Genomic DNA, 19,232 nt, shown 5'->3' on the forward strand with positions numbered 1-19,232 from the left:
AATGTGGGTTTGGGTTGACTTCTAATGTTGCATCCCACCTTTAGAGGTTGCAATACGCTCTTAAACTAGAAAAAGGCACATAATGTACACAGTTGTACCCTTTTTCTCACCCTTTCTTGGTTGCCAAAGGCACAGGCCTTCTTCAGTATGTATTAATTCACACGTGGCATCAGGAAGTTGCAAATTAAGATCAAGCACTTGAGGAACAACTTTTGATATTTGCAGCCATGTCCACACTAGCAAAATATGTTGGGTTGTTGCTGGGTGGGGTTTCTTTGTGTGTGTGTGTGTGTGTTTAAAGAAAGCATTTGTTTTGAAGCCTGTAACATTTCCTTTTGGTGTGCCCTACACCTGATCCCCATTTATTTTAAATTTCCCTTCCCTGCGCATTCTACAGACATAAAATAATGAAATAACCCTGACATAGGGTTTTCTGCAAGGCTGCCTTCGGAAGTTTGCTTAAGTGGCCTTAAGTAAGGTAATAAGCAAGGAGTGTGAAAAGAGGCGACTTTGTCTTTTCACATTAGCGGCAGCCCTGCTCAAGTGGCAGCATCTATGAAAATGCTGTTCAGCCTTTAATGAGACTACAGTGTGTTAGTGTACCGGTCTAATTAATCCCATATTTTCACACAGCATAATTACTGAGCCGGGGCTGAATTATTTGGCTACTGGAGGTGGAGCAGCGCCTGCACTCTCCTCTGTCTGTGCTCCTGACAATTTATTACGCTACACAACTCGACGCCATTGAAACCTCCTAGTATAGAACTATCTGTCATCTCTTACATTATCAGTAAAATACACCACCTTCCATACTGTGCTACAAGGGTTTAGCAAATTGCTCTTTTTATGGGATATGATCAAGGAAATGCTACCTTATGTTCAAATTTTTAACTGTCTGCTGCGTGGAATATACAGTCTGGCTTTATACGTGCACTTTCAGCAAAGGCTCATTTGCATAGCTAATTTCAGCATTTCTTTCCCAGCATCACTCCCCATATAGATCTATTCCTCAAACCAACATAAGGAAATAATGAAAAGGTGGTACTGGCACGTTCTCGATGTGCAGGGCTATGTGCATGCATTATTGTGGGAATTATTATTATTATTACTATTATTATTCTTAAATAAATCCTGCCCTGGCCCACTGGTTCATCTTTATACTCTCAGAAATCCCTGTTATGATTTCCCTCTCCCAAATCTTTCCCCTCTTTTTTCCTTTTTAGTTTGTGTTTTTTACTGCAACGTATTTTTGCACATTATTACTCATTTCTGATATATGATCTTGCCATTTTGGCACTGGTAGAACCCTCCTTCCCACAGGAGTTCAGGGAGATTTGTGGTTTAAACATTTACTCACTTGCTAGTGTTTCTGGACCTGGTTTAATGGTATCTTTTATTTTTTTTAATGGAAGGTCAAACACTACATTAACTGTTTTAAAATGTGTCTTTTCAACAGAAAAAAGGGAAAGGAAAAGAAAAGAAAGTGTTATACTCAATACATTTTAAATCCAGCCATAACAGGACAAAAAGTATATTTTGATATATGTGCATGGTTTCTAAATACACCATGGTAGATATATGAACAGGGAGGCCAAGTGAGATCTTTAGACTAAAGAAAACCACATGCTTAATGGCACAAGGTAGAAAATTACTACTGGTGCTTTTTAACCAAATAATAGCATAAATACTAAAGACCTGTCTTGAAATGTAGCATATTCAAAGAGCCAAAAAATGAATTTCATTAAATCTTTCTTGAGATGTCAATGGAGTATTGCATCTGACACTTTGAAGCTCTGCCATATGTGTAAATGGGAAACCAAAGAGCTTGTAATGCCCCTAAGATTAGAGATGCGGCCCTGGGTCTTTTATTAGTCATTTTGGGGGCAGCAGAAAGTAACTAAAGGTCAAAGGTTAAGCAAGGTTAAATGCTAACAAACTCCAGCTTGTCAGACTTGGCAAACCTGGCCCAGCTAGCAAGTTGCCAGGTGTCATCAATTCTCCAATATTGTATCTCAGGCTGAACTCTTTAGTTTGGGTGGGGGTAGGGGTGGGGAAGAACAGCATATGAAAGAGCAAGACAGAGATAGGTTTGTGCACAATGACAATTCATATGTGTAGAGAAGAATTTCTGAGCAGATATGCATACATTTATATATATTTATATATATTTATATATATATATGTCAAATTGCTCGTACTGCAGTCCTATCTGTTTCTACTTGGAGGGCAGCCCCACTAGGTTTAATGGGGCCCTGCCCCTTAGTAAGCATATTTAGGATTGTAGCCACAGCAACCCTCAAAAATATTTCCCTGGAAGTTGCACTAGGATTCATTAGCACTGTGCCTATAAAAGCAAATCCTGTGAAAAAAATTTCAAACCGGTGCTGGAAGAGAATGAAAACCAAAAAGCCTAACAATGCAGTGAGCACCACAAACGTCCAACATTTCCTAGAGTTTTTGCTTTTTAAAAAAACAAAAACAAAACCCTGCCCTGGGCATCTTCCAAGCAAGGCCTGTAACATTTCCCCTACTGGGGTAAATAGCAGTTTCATTTGTTTGTGACTGTGAAATTTACATCCAGAAAATGATGGAGAAGGAAAACAACTAAGAAATGGCAACAGCAGCAGCAGCAGCAACACCAACACTGTAATTTTAATTTTGTACTCACCCTTCACCATAAACTCTCAGGGCAGGTTACAGCTCCCAGGCTGTTGCCACCTCAGACTTCTAAGTGTACTGGATTCCCCTCAGCTGATCTTAACACCTGAGAGTGATGGTAGGGAAGGAATCAGTCTCTCAGCTGTTTGGGGCCAAGCTGCTGAGTCCCTTCCTCTCTCAGCACTACAATCCTACTTTGCTCCCCCTAGTGGCTCCTTTGTGCAGATTAAGAGAGCCAATTACCTCAGAGCTCATCAGGAAAGGTACCCCCCCCCAATATTTTCAGTTCCTGGAACCCGCAGCAAACATTGCAGTGTGGGATGCTCGTGCTCCATGGTGCCCTAGGATTGCTTGTTTAAGGTTTGAGGCAGTAGATTTCACCTCTGGCATAAGTGGGTTAAGAGGAAGGAGGGTTAGCCTGATTACAAATGGGCCATGTGAGCTGTATGGGGGAAGTCAGTGCTCACTGCAGGCAAAGGTGTGTGATTGTGATGTATGCAAAAGGGAGATGAGGGAGCCCAGCACATGAGCTATTGTTTTACAAAGGGGGCCGCCAACCCAGTGCCCATGGGCACCGGTGCACCTGCTATGACACCTGTGGAAGTTCTCGGGAAATATCCCCTCAACACTCCTCCAATGGCATACCCACACCATGCTGCATGCCTGCCTCTTTATTTGCTGCTCTTTTAGATGTGGCAGCTATTTTGTGATGCACCACACCCTCACAACAGCCATTTTGTATTATGAGTCTCTCCCCCCCGCCGCCATTTTGTATTACATCCTACAGCGGTCAGTTTGTGACTAGCACCTATGGTACTTCCTCAAAATTCCCGGTGTTCTCACTGGGGCCCAAAAGCTTAGTGTCCTCTGTGTCATGTAGGGGAAGTGTGTTTACTGTAGTAGCTTTTGGGCAAAGCCTGCTAGACAATACATTAAATACATTCAACATGTCTGCCCAGAAGTTTCCACAGCTCACTCTTTCTTCACTCTGATTACTTGCTCTGCCGTTTCACTTCCCTGCGCTTCATTGCTTAATATGAGGTTGCTGCTGCAATTCTATTCATCTAAGCATGTGCACCTCTAAAGTCAGGACAGTGGCTTGTGGCTAAAGTGCTATTGTAAAGAACGTGCAGTTAATTTTTAAATGCCACCTTTCCACTTCCTGTCTTTCTGTTGTCCTTTGACTGCTCTGCTTCTTCTTTGTCTTCTTCACTGTTTTCACTTCTGCAGTGTAGTCAAAGCCAGTTGAGCAACAATGGGAAATAGGAGCAGTAGCCGGCATTTATAACAGTAAGTGGATGCAAAAGCAATGAAGGTGTGTTGCAAAAATATGGGTTTTTAAAAAATATATGAAAAAAATGGGGGGAGGGGAGAAATAAAGATTCTGGAACTCATCTTCTCTGATTAGGCTTGGCTGATTAACCATTCCAAGCAATGTCCTCTGAGTGGTTCAGTGATTGTTGGTTTCTGATGAGGTGTCAGAGAAAGGTGTTAATTATGAGGGTTGTTTAGCGATGTGGACACTTTTCCTCTAGGATCAAAGGAGAAGCTTCTGGTTCATTTCCTTATCATAGAGGCCGCCAAGCTGTCATCGGATGGTCATTTCAACTGGTGTCCCTCAAGGTGAAAGCAATGACTGGTATAATTAAATTTTCAAGGAAGCCAAATAAAAAAGGCAATTTTTAAAGAGAGGATTTTATTAAAACCTCATCCTTCATGCCAACAGAATTTCCACACACCCCATACTTAGTTATTGTCTATGGAACTGTGGTATTTTTATTTCCAGATTGAGCCTAACTTGGCATTGGGTTGTATTTTTTTTCGTTAAATAAGAAGGAAATTCCTCTACATCCGAAATAAGAGACCCTCAGTTCTTCATGAAGCTAGATCCATTTGAGGCTGGTCCATCAGGACAAATGGGGCACTGCCCCACTAATGTCAGCCAGCCCCCAATGCCTGCCTATCTGCTTACAATCAGTCCAGAGAGTGGCACTGCCTGTCAAATTCCTCCTACTTAGTCTCAGTGTTGTCCTAGCAATTTAGCAGGAAGGAGGATGGGATGAAAACAGAATTAGATGTCTGTCTATCATTGCCTCTGGCTCAACCTACTGTTGGCATCTCTTCCTTCCGCCTTACAGGTCCCAGTGGACACCTATGACTTTTCCATGATCTCAGGACCAGATTCCAATTTGTAAAGGATTTAGGAAATTAATACTTTGGAGATGGTGAACAGGGTACCGTAATCTCCCACCACCACATTGTAGCATATAGTTACATAGTACATAATCTCAACCTCATTATTTACCTTATTTCTCCCCCCCCCCTTTACTTCCCCTCTGGAATAGTATATATTTGAGTGATGCCTTGAAAGCTCTTTGCTCCTCTTACAGAGCTTTTAGTGTCATTAAAGCATGATCCCACAGATTCTGTGATCTCATTAAAAGTGCTTTAGAATTAATTGATCAGCTTTAAAGTGTACTGAAGTGTAGACTATGTTGTCATTGCAGCAGCCGCAGGTGGAGCCAGCAGCTTATTTATGATGCCATGGGGATGAGAAATCTGTCTGATTGTTCCTAAACTGTCTACTTCTTGTTGTCCCTCAGTAGCATGGGTATCTTTAACAGACCGCAAAGTCCCCCCCTGTCCCCCCTGAACCTCTCTCTTTGGATGGATCACCTAAAGCATGTATATGATACCAGCAAAGGGAGGCCAGTGTGCCTCTGCAGAAATTTAAATCTGTTGTTTCAAAACAACAGTTCTGCGTGCTGGAGACATAAAGAATGGGAGATGGAGGTGTGCTGAGGTGAAGAGCAAATCAAAAGAGCTGACCTAACTGTGGTACCTGCTAGAATGAACTTCAAGAGCGTAGCTGGGAGGCTGAATGTTAGCATGTCAGGGAGAAGTCTTTGTGGGCTGACACCAGGAAGAGTGGTACCATATGATATCTTTATTTCAATAGGCTCTTAAAAACAGTCAAGAAAGGGTGCAGGAAAGAGAATATGGAATAGGTGGCCATCTGTAATGTTGATATTCCTGAACAGTTCATTGTGTAACTTTTCAGGCACAAGTACTATCTGGGACCTGAACCCATTCAAAGCACTCATATAATATATGCAGAAATGAGCCAGGCCCTGATTTCATACAGGGTACATGTACAGTCCAACTGAATCCATTGCCATTCTACACCTGTCCTCTCTTTACAGACCTGGCCTAAGTGGTTTTTTTTTTTTTAAGATACTAGGGCCCCCAACAAAATCAAAATGAACATTTAGTTTTTAATATCAGCCCCATCAAACTTATCATGACATATTCAACCTTTTAAACAAAATGAATGATTTCTTTAAAAGGTTGGATGTCTCATTTGAGCATCTAAACCAGCAATTGGAGTAGGGGGTGGGCAGAATCAGAGATCACAGAGGCAAAGAAATGAAGAGAGAAATGAGGAACAACAGCTGAGTGTTAAAATAGTGAGGAGAAAATCAGTCATTGGAAAACATGCTATAAATAAGGCATTACACTATAGCCTTGTGAACGCTGAAAGGATGGAGGCATTTTGGAATGCTGAAATACTTTTCAGATGTTTTCTGTCTTTGTCATTTACCTGGGTTCCATTTGTTTGTCTGTTTGTTTATCCATCCATCCAACTCTCCAAAATCTTGAATGCTCCCAATACTCAACTTAATCCAGATAACCTTCCTATTCATTCCCTGCACCCTATAGAAATCACATTCTCTTAAAGTTTCACATGTTGTTGTTGTTTTTTAAGTCATACTGTCTGTAAATTACAAGTAGATAGCCGTGTTGGTCTGCCGTAATCAAAATAAAATAAAATAAAATAAATATAAAAATTCCTTCCAGTAGCACCTTAGAGACCAACTGAGTTAGTTATTGGTATGAGCTTTCGTGTCCATACACATTTCTTCAGATACTTCTTCAGGGACGTGGGTAGCGCTGTGGGCTGTGGACTACAGAGCCTAGGACTTGCCGATCAGAAGGTCGGTAGTTCGAATCCCCGCGACGGGGTGAGCTCCCGTTGCTCAGTCCCTGCTCCTGCCAACCTAGCAGTTCGAAAACACATCAAAGTGCAAGTAGATAAATAGGTACCGCTTCGGCGGGAAGGTAAATGGCGTTTCCGTGTGCTGCTCTGGTTCGCCAGAAGCAGCTTAATCATGCTGGCCACATGACCTGGAAGCTGTACGCCGGCTCCCTCCGCCAATAAAGCGAGATGAGCGCCGCAACCCCAGAGTCGGTCACGACTGGACCTAATGGTCAGGGGTCCCTTTACCTTTTTAAGGTGCTACTGGAAAGAATTTTTTGTTTTATTTTGTTTTCTCTGTAAATTAATTCATTTCTATGTAACTTGAAAAAGAGAGAGAAGGTAGAAGAGCAGAACTACCCACCATTCCTGTCAATTTTTATTTATTCAGAACTTGGTTCTCAGAGTAGGGTCTGAAGGCACATGAAGCCACCATCTTATCCTGGGAGGAGGTAGAGAAGCAGGTATAAAGGAATCAGCAGTTAAGGCTGGAGCCATCTCCAGGTGCTGAAAACGAGACACCTATGCTGTGCATATCCCCTCCATCTCCAACCTTCCCATGTTGAGTGGAAAAGTCTGAAGAGGGCTCCTAGAGTTATTTGGCTGGATGTACTTAGAAGCCACCTTACAACCAAGAAACCAATCACGAACACTCCCTCATCATTCTTCTGAACTGGAGCCCTGACATGTTCTTTGTAAACTCTCTTGAAGAGGGCAGTATCTACTCCTCAAGTCTATGGCTAAGAACAGTTTAAGGTATGGAATATGTGTGTGTCATCTGGTGGGGGGATGGAAAATGAAGGGCAGCGGAAGGCAGGTTATAATATGTGGAGGGAGGAATTAGGGTGGTCTACGTTGTCTGCAAACCCTCTTTAGGCACAGCTAAATGTATTCCTTTATTTCATTCCCAAGCCTGAAGCTCCCTGGGGACTGAACAGAAGTCCAAGGTTCCTGATCTAGGCTGAATGGAGTGCTGGAAAGTAGCACCCTTCCTACAGTGTAGAGAAAGCACAGAAATGTTTGTGGCTGGTCCCACTTGTTCTGTATAATGTAAAAAGTCAATGATGTTTGTCACGGCATCCGTAAGGCATACAACAAGCTGCCTTTACTCAATAAAATCAGCAGTCCATCTACTCTGATTATGTATTGAAAGCATTTATATTGTGTGTTTTCAGCATAGATCCCTCAACAGTAAAAACAATGCATAAAATGTACAAACTGCTTGATAAGAAGGAAAGATAAACCGGCAATAAAACCATTTTCACACAATACTTTGCAGCAACACAGGAAAGCCAGGAGCTTGCTGAACTTCAGAGATGCTCCTCAGCGAAATAAAACTAGCATAATATGGCACTGAAAAGCCAACAAAGAGGGGGCAGAGTGGATTTTCCCAGCAAGTAATTCCAAAGCCTTGGGGCCAAGGCTGAAAATGTCTTTTAAAAAATAGACACCCCCACTGCTGTGTGTCAGGAGTTTGCTGTGCTTCTCAAACTTGGGTCCTCAGCTGTTGTTGGACAATACCTCCCATCATCCCTAGCTAGCAGGACCAGTGGTCAGGGATGATGGGAGTTGTAGTCCAACAACAGCTGGGGATCCAAGTTTGAGAAACACTGGTATCCAAGGCAGAGCCTTTGATGGGGAGTGTTAACTATAGATAGGTGGATCTGCAGATATCCTAGATGGTTCAGTGCTTTCAAGTTTAATGTCACTATGCCACCACCTTGAACTGAGCCTAGAAACCATATAGTGAGCCAGTGCAACTGTTTGCAAATGGATGTTCCTGTTACCTATCTGGTAAAATAATCTGGCAGCTCCATTGTGAACCAGTTGTAATTTCTGAATACTTTTCCAAGATAGCTCACACTGTCATCTGGAAGCAGGCAGAGGTCTTTGCTAGCCAGGCTACTACTCAGATCCTCTTAACCAGAGATGCTGGTCAGTAAATGTGGGGCGTGCACATGCAGATCATGTGGTCTATGGTAAGATAAGTGGCTCCTCCCAAGTGGCAAACGAAATTAACATTTACATATGAAATGTCATGCCATCTGAAATAGAAAGACTATTATTTTTCAGTTTGTGTGTATAAATGGGTACTCACCGAGCTTCTGTTGCATCTCATAGTGCTCTGTCTCCATTCTGTGATTAATATGCATCACTGATGTGTGCTAATCCAATACGCTGTGCTGTCTAATTACTCTATTATGCACAGGAAAGATAAAATATTTATTTTGTTATGTAATGACATTAAAAATACAGCTCTCACTGTTTGTCTGTGGCGCTATGAGATATTCTTTAAAGCAAGCAGATTGCAATGTGTATGTGCAGGATTATGAGGAGGAAAACAAATTCCACAGCATGTGGTGTTAAAATAATAAAAAAGGCCTTTGCACATCTCCATTTTACTTCCTTTCATTCTTAAGGTGAGGACAAACTAAGAACCCTTGGGAGTAAACCCCCTGGAATTCAGAAGAATTTGCATAGGTACATGGTTGCTTGCGAGTCAGCCTTAACTAAAATTAATGTGACTTCCTTCCAAGATAGTGGAAGGACTGATAAGGAGCACTATGGAAATCCTTCACGGCACTGTAAATAGTCTGTGTCTGCACTGATTATATATTTCCAGGGAATTATCATTTTGGTTCATGGATCTATATACATGTTCAAAAAAGCATGATAGTGTGGAGATTGAATTTGGCACAAGTCTTGAGAATTTGCACTCAGCTAGGGTGCAAAAGGGAAGGTGTACAATATCCTTTTCAGACAGGAACATAGGAAGCTGCCTTACACCAAGTCGGACCATTTGTCCTTTTAGCGCTATACTGTCCGCACTGATTGGCGGTGGTTTGCCAGGATTTCAGGTGGGTGGCATTTCTGGTCCTACCAGGAGATGTCAGGACTTGAACCTGAGACGTTTTGCATGCAAAACAGATACCGTGCTCTGTTACTGAAACTATGGCCCTCTTCCTGAAAAACAATTCTGTTCATTTGTAGTGCTGCAGTTATTCATGCAGTTTGCATTTACAAAATCTCTCTGTGTTTAAACTTATTTTTAATATGCGTTTCTGATCAACTGTGGAAACACTTCCTAAACTGAAATTTAAAGCAGCAAAGGCCCACCTTCTAGAAATCAGCATAAACCATCAATATGTCTTTACTGCATATTGAAATTTGAAAACCAGAGCCAGTGTAGCATTTGCCTTGCTACCAGCTTGTTGAATATAGAAACAGTTAGAAAGGGTGAAATTAAATCTTCTGCTTCTGGGTTCAGCTGGAATCAATCAACAGAGCTCTGTGTGAGTTAGCACCCATTTGCCTTGGCTTAGAGCTTATTAGCCATCTTATTGTGCTTGTGGAAAGTAGGAGTCAATGCAGCCTGTGGAGGATAAGTTTAATGGGTCAGTTATAGCTGACGCTCAACAATAACAAAACATCCACATTCTGCACCTCGTGAAGTTTCCAGGGGGTTCTAAGAGTGCACCCACATTACAGTGGTCCATTGGGAGGTTATAAAGTAATAGACAACTCCAGTGAGATCTGTACTTTATTAATCTAAGAGAGAAAATGTGCTTTATAATTTGAATAAAATATCAATTTTTCAGAATTCCTGTGTGGATATGTGTGTGTGTGCATTTATGTGTATGTATACAAGCCCACAGACATTTTACCAGATGTGTACTAACAATTCATACAATGCTCTGATATACATTCAGTTTTTCTCTGAGCTTTCAAAGTGTCATTGCATTTTCTACCAAGGCTGTTTAGTTTTGCTGATTTCAGATGGGTCCAAGAACAGAAATGCATGTAGCTGTGGAAGATCCATAATCTGGTGTCCCACAGTTTTTGTGAGTTGCATTAGCAGGAGGGAGAAAATATCAGGACTGTGGCATTGGGGAAGAGGTATAATACCCTTCCCCACTTCCTCTGCAAAGCAGACTCACAACTACTATTTGACCTTTGCAGAAAAACACACTAGTACCTATATGTTTTGTGCTGTTTATTTATTTATTTCATAAAATGTATACACCGCTTGATTGTAAAAGAAAAACCTCAAAGCAGTTTACAAATTGGGCAAATATTTTCAGAAGGGGATGACACAAGGACATATTTAAACCCACTCCCCTACCACTTCATTTCAACGGAACCCCCAATGTAAGGCAACCATTACTTTTAAAACAAAACAAAACAAAACAATGGAAAATCATATCACAGATTTCCCATCATGTACTTAGCCCATGGTAGACAGGATAACAGCTTCAGACTGTATACATTGAGGGGAGTGACCATTATTTGTGTTTAAAATCTGTATGACTACATGACCCTTTTCAGCATGCCCCCCAAAGTAGCATCTAATTACTAAAACACAATAAGGCCACATCATGGATCTGTGCTGTGCTAGTGCAGATTGTGTATATAACAGTATTTTCTTTGTGCCAACTGCTTTACAGTCTCTGTCTTGTAGTCATTAAACATAAAATCCTGGGAGACCCTTCAGTGTTCTCCCACAGGAGAAGCACTGTTTGTTCTTTGGGTTTTTAAGTGTCCCCAATGCCAACCAGTAGTTTAATATTGCCCATTGGGATTGTTATTTTTGGATGGGGATTTTGTGTTTTTTTAGACTTATGCTCCAAGTGGGGGTCTTGCCTTAGGTGTTTCTTTCACAGTGTTTAATTAATGTATATTAAACATTAGTACTTATAGCACTGTATGTGTAGTTTTAATTGTTGTGTTGGGTAACAACTTCTTCTTCTTCTTCTTCTTCTTCTTCTTCTTCTTCTTCTTATTTACAGTTGTGTTGGGTAACTTCTTCTTCTTCTTCTTATTTACAGATTTACAGTTGTGTTGGGTAACTTCTTCTTCTTCTTCTTCTTCTTCTTCTTCTTCTTCTTCTTCTTCTTCTTCATATTTCACAGACAAGAAACTATATAAAAATGTGTGCGGGTGTGTTTCTGCTTGAATGCCTGTTCTTTGGGTCCAATATCGCAATGTGAAGTCTGTGAGGCCCACAATAATCCTAATATTACCTTCCTCTGCCATTCAGTACAGGTGTGGTGATGGTGGTGGATGGGCTTGATTACCAATCAGGATGCCAGTGGCACAAAGCAATTTGATAGGCTGAAAGCAAAGTATTTGCTCAAAGCTACCCTGCAAGTCCAAGACTAGGAAGAACTCAGTTACTCAAACCAGCCCCTGCAGTGCTTTGTGGACCACGTTGGCTCTTAACATCATGAATTCCTCTAAACCTTGCTTTGTTTTCACTCTTAGTATTGCAACGAGCTGGTTTATGTCATGTCATATTTTTTAAAAAATTGAGGGTGGCTCCTGTGGTGAGATTATTAGCAGAACTGCCTTTGCCGGGCACCTACTTTAGCTATGCCTAGCCGCACCAAGGCATTCAACTTCCGAGCAAAGCCTGGAAGGTATTTGAAATGGCAGGCTGTAGTTTCACTTTGCTCCACAACTGTGCAGCAAAATGAACCTTGTGCAGCAGGGATAAGTCAGAAGTGGTGCAGCGTCTAATGTATTCCAAAGCTCTGGTTAACTGCAGACACCCGTTCACACTTGTCTGGAGAGTGGAGACAAAAGTGGAAAGGGGCAGGGTAGCAATAGAGTAGTTTCCATCAAATCTCCCAAAACAGCACTTAAAAAAAAAAAAATCTTAGTACTTTTCTGCCGTTTAAATAATCTACACAGACATCTTGGTAGCTTAATCAATGACTAGCATACTGTATTCTGATCAAAGCCAAAATGTGTAGAGGGAAAGAGAGTCAGCTTTGATTTATAAACATCATTTGCCGACGCTCTTCTTTGGTCCTGTGTTACGTTTTGATGGACAGTTTTAAGACAAAATATTGCTCCACCCTCGTTGCTATTTTTCCCCCTTAAGTGAATCTCTCATTTAAATCAGACGGCTTCTCCCAGCAAGATAGAAGGGGTGTTATCCACTGAAACAAATTAGGAGAAACAGATGCTTGAATGAAAACAATAGAAATGATAAAGTGGCTGAAAAATTGGTTATTTAATTCAGACTATGTACTACAGACCCATATTAAATGACCTCGTATTAAGGCAAGCAGGTTGCTAATTAAAGCTAACGCCGGAGAGGTAGGTGACTTCCCCCCTTCTCTCCCCCCGCCCCAACATGGATCCATGTTAGAACTTGGATATTTTCCCTCCCTCCCTTCAATCTATCTAGCCGGAGACTTCACCTCGGTTGACAGCTACGGCAAGCCTAAACTGACAGCTTTTCAAAACCCGCTGAAGAAACCCAGCATTAATTAAGTCATTGCTGGACTGTAATTTCCTTGAGAAGTAAAAAATTCTCACACAAGAAAAGGTTACAGAGACCTTTTCTGTGTCAAAATTACCATGCTGCATGAATATTAATGCTCTTAATGAAGACAACCTTTGCTTCATCAAGAAGGTTCTGGAGCAGGTGCCAAGGCTGAAGACTCATTCTGTGGATTCCCCCCCTCCCCACTCCATGAAAGTAGGCGCAATGGGTTTGCCTCCCCCCACTTTTAAAATCAACATTCTCCACATGACCTCTTCCTCCACCACCACCCCCTTTTACAGATAGGGAAGAAGAAGAAAAAAATCTTTACCCTCTACTTTGAAATCAAACATTTAAAGATTTCATTCAAGACATTAGTCAGGGTTCATAGACAGAAAGAGAGAAGAAAGGGGAGGGGGATTTGAGGGGCTTATTTATACAGATCTCACACATGCTTAAATAGATCATAGCAGCGTTCATGTCTAATATTGCCCCAGGGTGCTCCCGGACACATTTATTCCAAAAGGTTTCTGATGAAAGCAGCCATTTAGGAGCCAAGGGGCAGCTCTGGCCTTCCCCTCGGGGGCTATGAGAGTTTTCTGTTCTACAAGGAGAGCAGCTGAGGGGGAGAGGGTTGTCTCTTGCACACAGCGCAAGGCCTCTCTCTTCAGAGATGGGGAGGGGGCTTGAGATCAGTTGTGCCTGCCTTTTCCTGAAAGGGAGAATTCTGAAGAGGTCTCTCTGTAGGGAGAAACTGCAGAGTTGGCAAAGAAAGGGGGCTGTGCCATCCTGGATGCCTTATTAAGAGGCAGGGGATTAAGCATCTCTCTCTACGTGAAACACGTGTTTTCTCTCCTTCCACTATATAAGGCTATCATTTTACCTCCCATTCGGCCACACGTTTTGCTACATGCCCACACCCATGTGCCATACATGGCAAGGTCCTCCTTGTCTCCCATGGGGTAGGTTGATCAAATCATTCACCCATTTGTGGCCATTTGTGAGGGTTCATAATGAAATGTGAAACTCGGGCGTGAAGATGAAATGACGTATCCATCAACTGCCCTGATAAAATCGGAGCATCCCGATTTTGGGAGCTGTTCTCTCAGCACGGCACCCAAAAATGTACTATCACGGAGGCTCACAACATGCATTTGGGGGCAAAACACGTGGGATCACGAACACATGATATTGTGTGATCCCACACATTTTGCCCCCAAATGCACATTTTGAGGTTTCATGATTTCATGTGGGTCACAGGACTCTCCGGGAACGCGGCCATGTTCTGGATTCTAATGTAAAATATTGGAGGATATTAAATGACTTCTGTCAGACTACAGAGAGTAATGGTGTCGGAAATAAAAAAATGAAATGAAACGAGCCTTTTCATTCCAATGCATTCATTAAAGAATGCTGCCCATCACAGGCATTTGGTTTGCTGAGGCCTGAACTAGGCTATAGATGCACTCAGTAGCTGTGCCCTTAAGTGTACCTTTTTTCAAACTCAGATTGCCAGAAAGGCGGGGTGGGGGGAGAAGAGAGAGAGGAAAAAAATAATCAGGATCAGTACACAAGCATGTGGGTAGGGGGCTTTTGCCCTTTGCCTCCCCTATCATCCCAGTTCAGACTGGGGGCTTTGTACTGAGAATTTGTATAGGAAAATAAATAGTCCCAATCGCCTCAGTAGGAGCTCCCCCTGCCCCCATATGCAGATTGCTGACATGAGCCCTGAATCTGAATAGGTACCACAGCAGGGGGCAAAGGTTTAAAGCCCCCCACCTCCATGCTAGGGTTTGATTCAGATTGTGTCTCCCCCAAATAGCCTGCACTGAAAGAGAAGAGATGTGGAGCAAATGTGTTGTTTACACTGGCTCTCAAACTGAAGTCAGGTTCTTCTTTAGGTCATATGTAGATTTATTTATTTACCGGTATTTATTGAAGCTGCTAGTAAGGATAGCAATGAATGTGATGGCCGGGGACCTTGAGAATTCTTTCCAGAAGATACTTTGCCATTCTGCATGTCTTGATGCTTTCGGAAAGTAAATTAAGTCCTGATTAATCTGCAGAGCTTTCTCTGTGTGTTCTGATTAATTTTAGTTGGTTTGCAGTGAAAAAGAGCAGGAATTTCAATCTGCGCTGATCCCTGTGCATACTCACATGACCAATGAGCCCCTGGACATTTGTTTTTTCCTGTGGAAACTTGTGTGTTTCCTGCTGTGTGTTGGGATACCCGTTTGAGAACGTGGGACACAATAGAAGTAATGTATGGTTTGGCCCTGAATCTGCTGCTTGTTCCATTACTATATGACTGTTAGGAGTCCAACTCCAGGAAGTCATGGTGAGGAAAGCAAGCCAGTTGTTACAAAGCTTCAGAAAAAAAGTGGAATCACTTCAGCTTCATATCTCAGTTCATCTGACTCATGTACGTTGCAATGAAAAAGTGCAGCAGCAGAGCAGTTTCCAGCTATTACAAAACACACAGCTGAATACCTTTTTCACAACTTGAAGACTTGGGTGTACGAAAATGTAATGCAATGAATTGGCCAGGGGGCTATTTTCCCCTTTATCTAAAAGGCTTTTACCAATAGTGGGAATGTGCTCTGAAAGTCAACCAGTGAAATGAAATAAGACACTCTAATATTTGAGTTCACTTAGGTCACTTTCCTAAAGGTATGTTAAAAGCAAAATAATTAAGACAATGCATATTTTAAAGCTAAAAACTAGACTGAAGTATTCATCAGTTCTGCTCTGTTTGTAAGTGCTAATAAGTTTGCAAAGCTTATCTCATGTTAATTAACTCATGTTAATTATGTCATGTTAATAAATCTGCAGAAGAATCAAGTTCTTGCAAGCAGTTTTCTTTGTATTCTATTTGTACCACAAACTCAGAGAGCCGCTGTGTTTTGCATTTTGAGCACATGAAAGATATAGAAGATGTATACAGATTAAAATACTGCAGTGACTGCTGAAATAAAACTATCACCAGCCAAATAAACCTTTTTACATCCCCTCCACAAAGAGACATTCATGCTCAGCCTTTGTAGCCCTCCAGTGGCCCAAAGCTTGTGAGCAGCCACCAATAATATTCCTTTTGTGTGAGTTTGCCATTCATACCTGCTGCATAGAGGGCATTGCACACTAATGGGGATCTAAACTGGTAGTAGGTGACCAGCAAAGGAATCAGTGATAACACAGACACAATGTGCAGATGCTGTCAAAAAGGTGAATTCCATGCTAGATATCATTAGGAAAGCGACTGGAAATAAAACTGCCCATATAATAATTCCTCTACACAAATCTATGATGCAACCACATTGGAATACTGTACATGTTTCTCTTCATCTCATCTCAAAATGGATGTTGTACAGCTGGAAAAGATGCAGAAAAAGGCGACCAAAATGATGAGGGGACTGAAGCAACTCCTCTAAGAGTTCTTGAAGTAACAGAATGACAGTATCACATCCTTGGACTGGAGTGGCCGGGGGCACTGACCCCACAGATTCATCTAATAGCAGCTCCTTGGGTGATGGCTGTGCATCCCCTTCGGCTTCAGAGTCTGACCTGATGAAGAGGAATCCAACTCCTGGCTCGCTGACACGACCATGGTGGGAAACAGGGTGTTGGGCCAGATAGGCCTTCTTCTGTTCTTATGTCCATAGGAAGAAGACCCTTCTGTGTTGCGTCATTTGTTTCTCATACAGAGCGTTAGGAAGATACTGTTGTGAGTTTGGTAAGGGTAGGTGCCTGGTACCTAAAGATGTATAAGGTGCCAGCCAAACCTCCCTAGGGAGATTATCCCACAAATGAGGAGCTATGGCAGGAAATGCCCATCCTCATGTTGCCACCCTCAACAATCTACGAACATTCAGCTTCACTGGGTGTTCATGAGTTCTAGTGTTATGAGAGAGAGAGAGCTTTTTGTATCCACTTTCTCCGTGTTATGCGTAATTTTATAAACTTCTGTCATGTCACCTCTTACTTGCCTTTTCTCTAAACTACGATGTCCCAGACCCTGCAATCTTTCCTCATAGGGGAGTTGCTCCACCCCTTGATCATTTTCGTTGTCTTTTCCCGAACCTTTTCCAATTCAAGAATCTCCTTTTAGAGATGAGAGACCAGAACTGTACATGGGATTCCAAATTTGGGGACACCTCCTGTCCTAGGGCAGGGATATCCAGATCCAATGGTTCCTTAGGCTCACTGGCATTGTGGAGATCTGCTGGAAGTTCATTCTCCTTTTACTCCTCATCTGAGGAGACCTCAGGTTTGAGGTTCTCATTTGTCTGCTTATAAGAGAAGGATGTATGAATTTACCTTATCTTACTGGACTCAAGCTGGAAATGAACATTGGTTATTTGGGCAGACCTCCCACTTTTAAGCCTTTGCCTTCCAGGCTTGCTTGCTAAAATGCCTACAGAATCGTGGGAGAATTATTCCAGACCAAAAAAAAAAAAGGGTCTGTGCTGTAAGCGGAATAAAGTAAATGAGGGGTGGGGGAAGACTGGCAAATTGGCTATTAATTTTACTTTTCATGTTTACTTACCAGTCACTCATGATCTAATCACAGTCATGCTTAATGTATAAAAATAAATCTGAATATTTACTGTTGAGACATGTAATGCCCTATTTATATTAAAAAGGTAAACCAGTGATATATCTTTATGGGTGCCAATGTAACGGCTATTAGATTTATAATATAGAGAAGAAACATAATTTTATTAGGAAGAGCAATAGTTCACAATCCTATTATTGTTTATTGCTGACGTCAGGACTGAACTAATAATAAGAGTCATGTAACAACTGCATATAATAAAAATAAATGTTGATTGCATTTGCAGGCAAAGGGATCTTTTGAAAGGAAAATGCTGATTTGAAAAGCCCACTCTCTGTTGCTTCCAGATATCGGGCAGGGCCCTTTCTGCCAGACCTCATGAAAGTAGTATTGGTGGCCGTGCTGTGGGTTTAGAGCAAGGAGCAGTGACAGGCAATTAGATGCATATAAAGAACTTTACATTGTTAAGTTGCTGAAGTAATAATGACTCTTTGAGAAAGGAGGGGGGATTTGGAGTTAGGGGTGCTTTGGTTCATTTCAACAACAGATGCTTCAAGTCTCGGGGATATTGTTCTTGGCATCAGGGTGAAGTCTTTTAAAGTGAAGAATAGGTTTTCCCTGTATGGTCCTCGGGGCTTTCCTAGGGTTTAAAAATATCTAAAAAGCCTAAGAGAATAAAAAAGGTTAATACTGGGTACAAAAAAATAGCAGTGCAGGTGCAAGGCAAACTTCCCTGGAAAGTCTTCCACAGGCTCTTCATCCAGTTGCCACCAACAGGACCTCAGAAGGTGGGAGCACTGCAAGAATGCCTCAGGTGAAGAAGACCTTGGCTATCAGGTGACTGGTGCTGGGGAAGATGGTCAACAAGTGCTTGGGTCTTAGGCATTGGAGGGATAAAGAGGTAAGCACCAGCACTTAGAACTGAACTTGAAAGCTTAGGCTGTTGTTTTAGCACAGGAGAGATATGGGAGTTTTTCTGCACTTATTATTTATAGTGGTGCAGATGGTGTTTGATTTGATGTCCATAAGAGTGAATTTGGAGCTGGTTGTCTGCACCTTTGGTCACTGTTCTTACAGAGTGAGTGTGGTTTTCTGTCTCACACTAATGGTAGGCTGTGCCCAATCTGAGAAAAAGGTCTGTTGCTGTATTCACATCCCTTGTGTACCCTCATGTTTCTCTGTAAGAACCTGCTGGATGAGACCAAAGAACTGCCATAACTCCATCCTTTGAACTGAATAGATCACAAACTTCCCTTCAGAGGGAAGTGGTGTGAAACGGACATCTCCAAAATCACATCCATCCTTACCCCCTCCAGAAAGAAAGCAGGATGTTACTGAGCCACATGCCACACAAATGAAAATATTGAGAATCGATTCCAGGTCTTGCACAAATGTTGAAAAAGGATTCCCTCCCTTAGTATATTTAAGGTTACCATATTTTAAAAAGTAAAAACCAGGACACTCTGAAAGTTGTGATGGTGTCATGTGGCAGAAGTCTGGGTAGGGGAGAGGACAGCAGCCATACAGCTATAAAAGGTAAGAGCCCATGATTATCTCATTGCTCAGCACCAGTTATAGTTCTTAACTAACTTCAGTTTTAAAGTTGCAGTCAAAGGTTGTAGCACACACAGAGTGCTGTAGTAATCCAACCTTGAAGTTAACCAGGGCATGGATAACTGGTCTGGTCTGTTTAGGAACTCATTGCCAGGGCAGAC

General features: G+C 41.9%; 1 long non-coding RNA gene across 1 annotated transcript in view; it reads right to left on the reverse strand.

Annotated features, from left to right (window-relative positions):
- LOC310681859 overlaps positions 1 to 19,232 on the reverse strand; it is a 66,748-nt gene that overhangs the window by 15,665 nt on the left and 31,851 nt on the right. Inside the window, exon 3 of the long non-coding RNA XR_014513658.1 lies at positions 8,793 to 8,890. This is a non-coding gene — a long non-coding RNA (uncharacterized lncRNA). The remainder of the gene's footprint in view (positions 1 to 8,792; positions 8,891 to 19,232) is intronic.

The sequence above is a fragment of the Podarcis tiliguerta genome (genome assembly GCF_965153285.1).
Source record: "Podarcis tiliguerta genome assembly, chromosome: 7".
Lineage (NCBI taxonomy): Eukaryota > Metazoa > Chordata > Lepidosauria > Squamata > Lacertidae > Podarcis > Podarcis tiliguerta.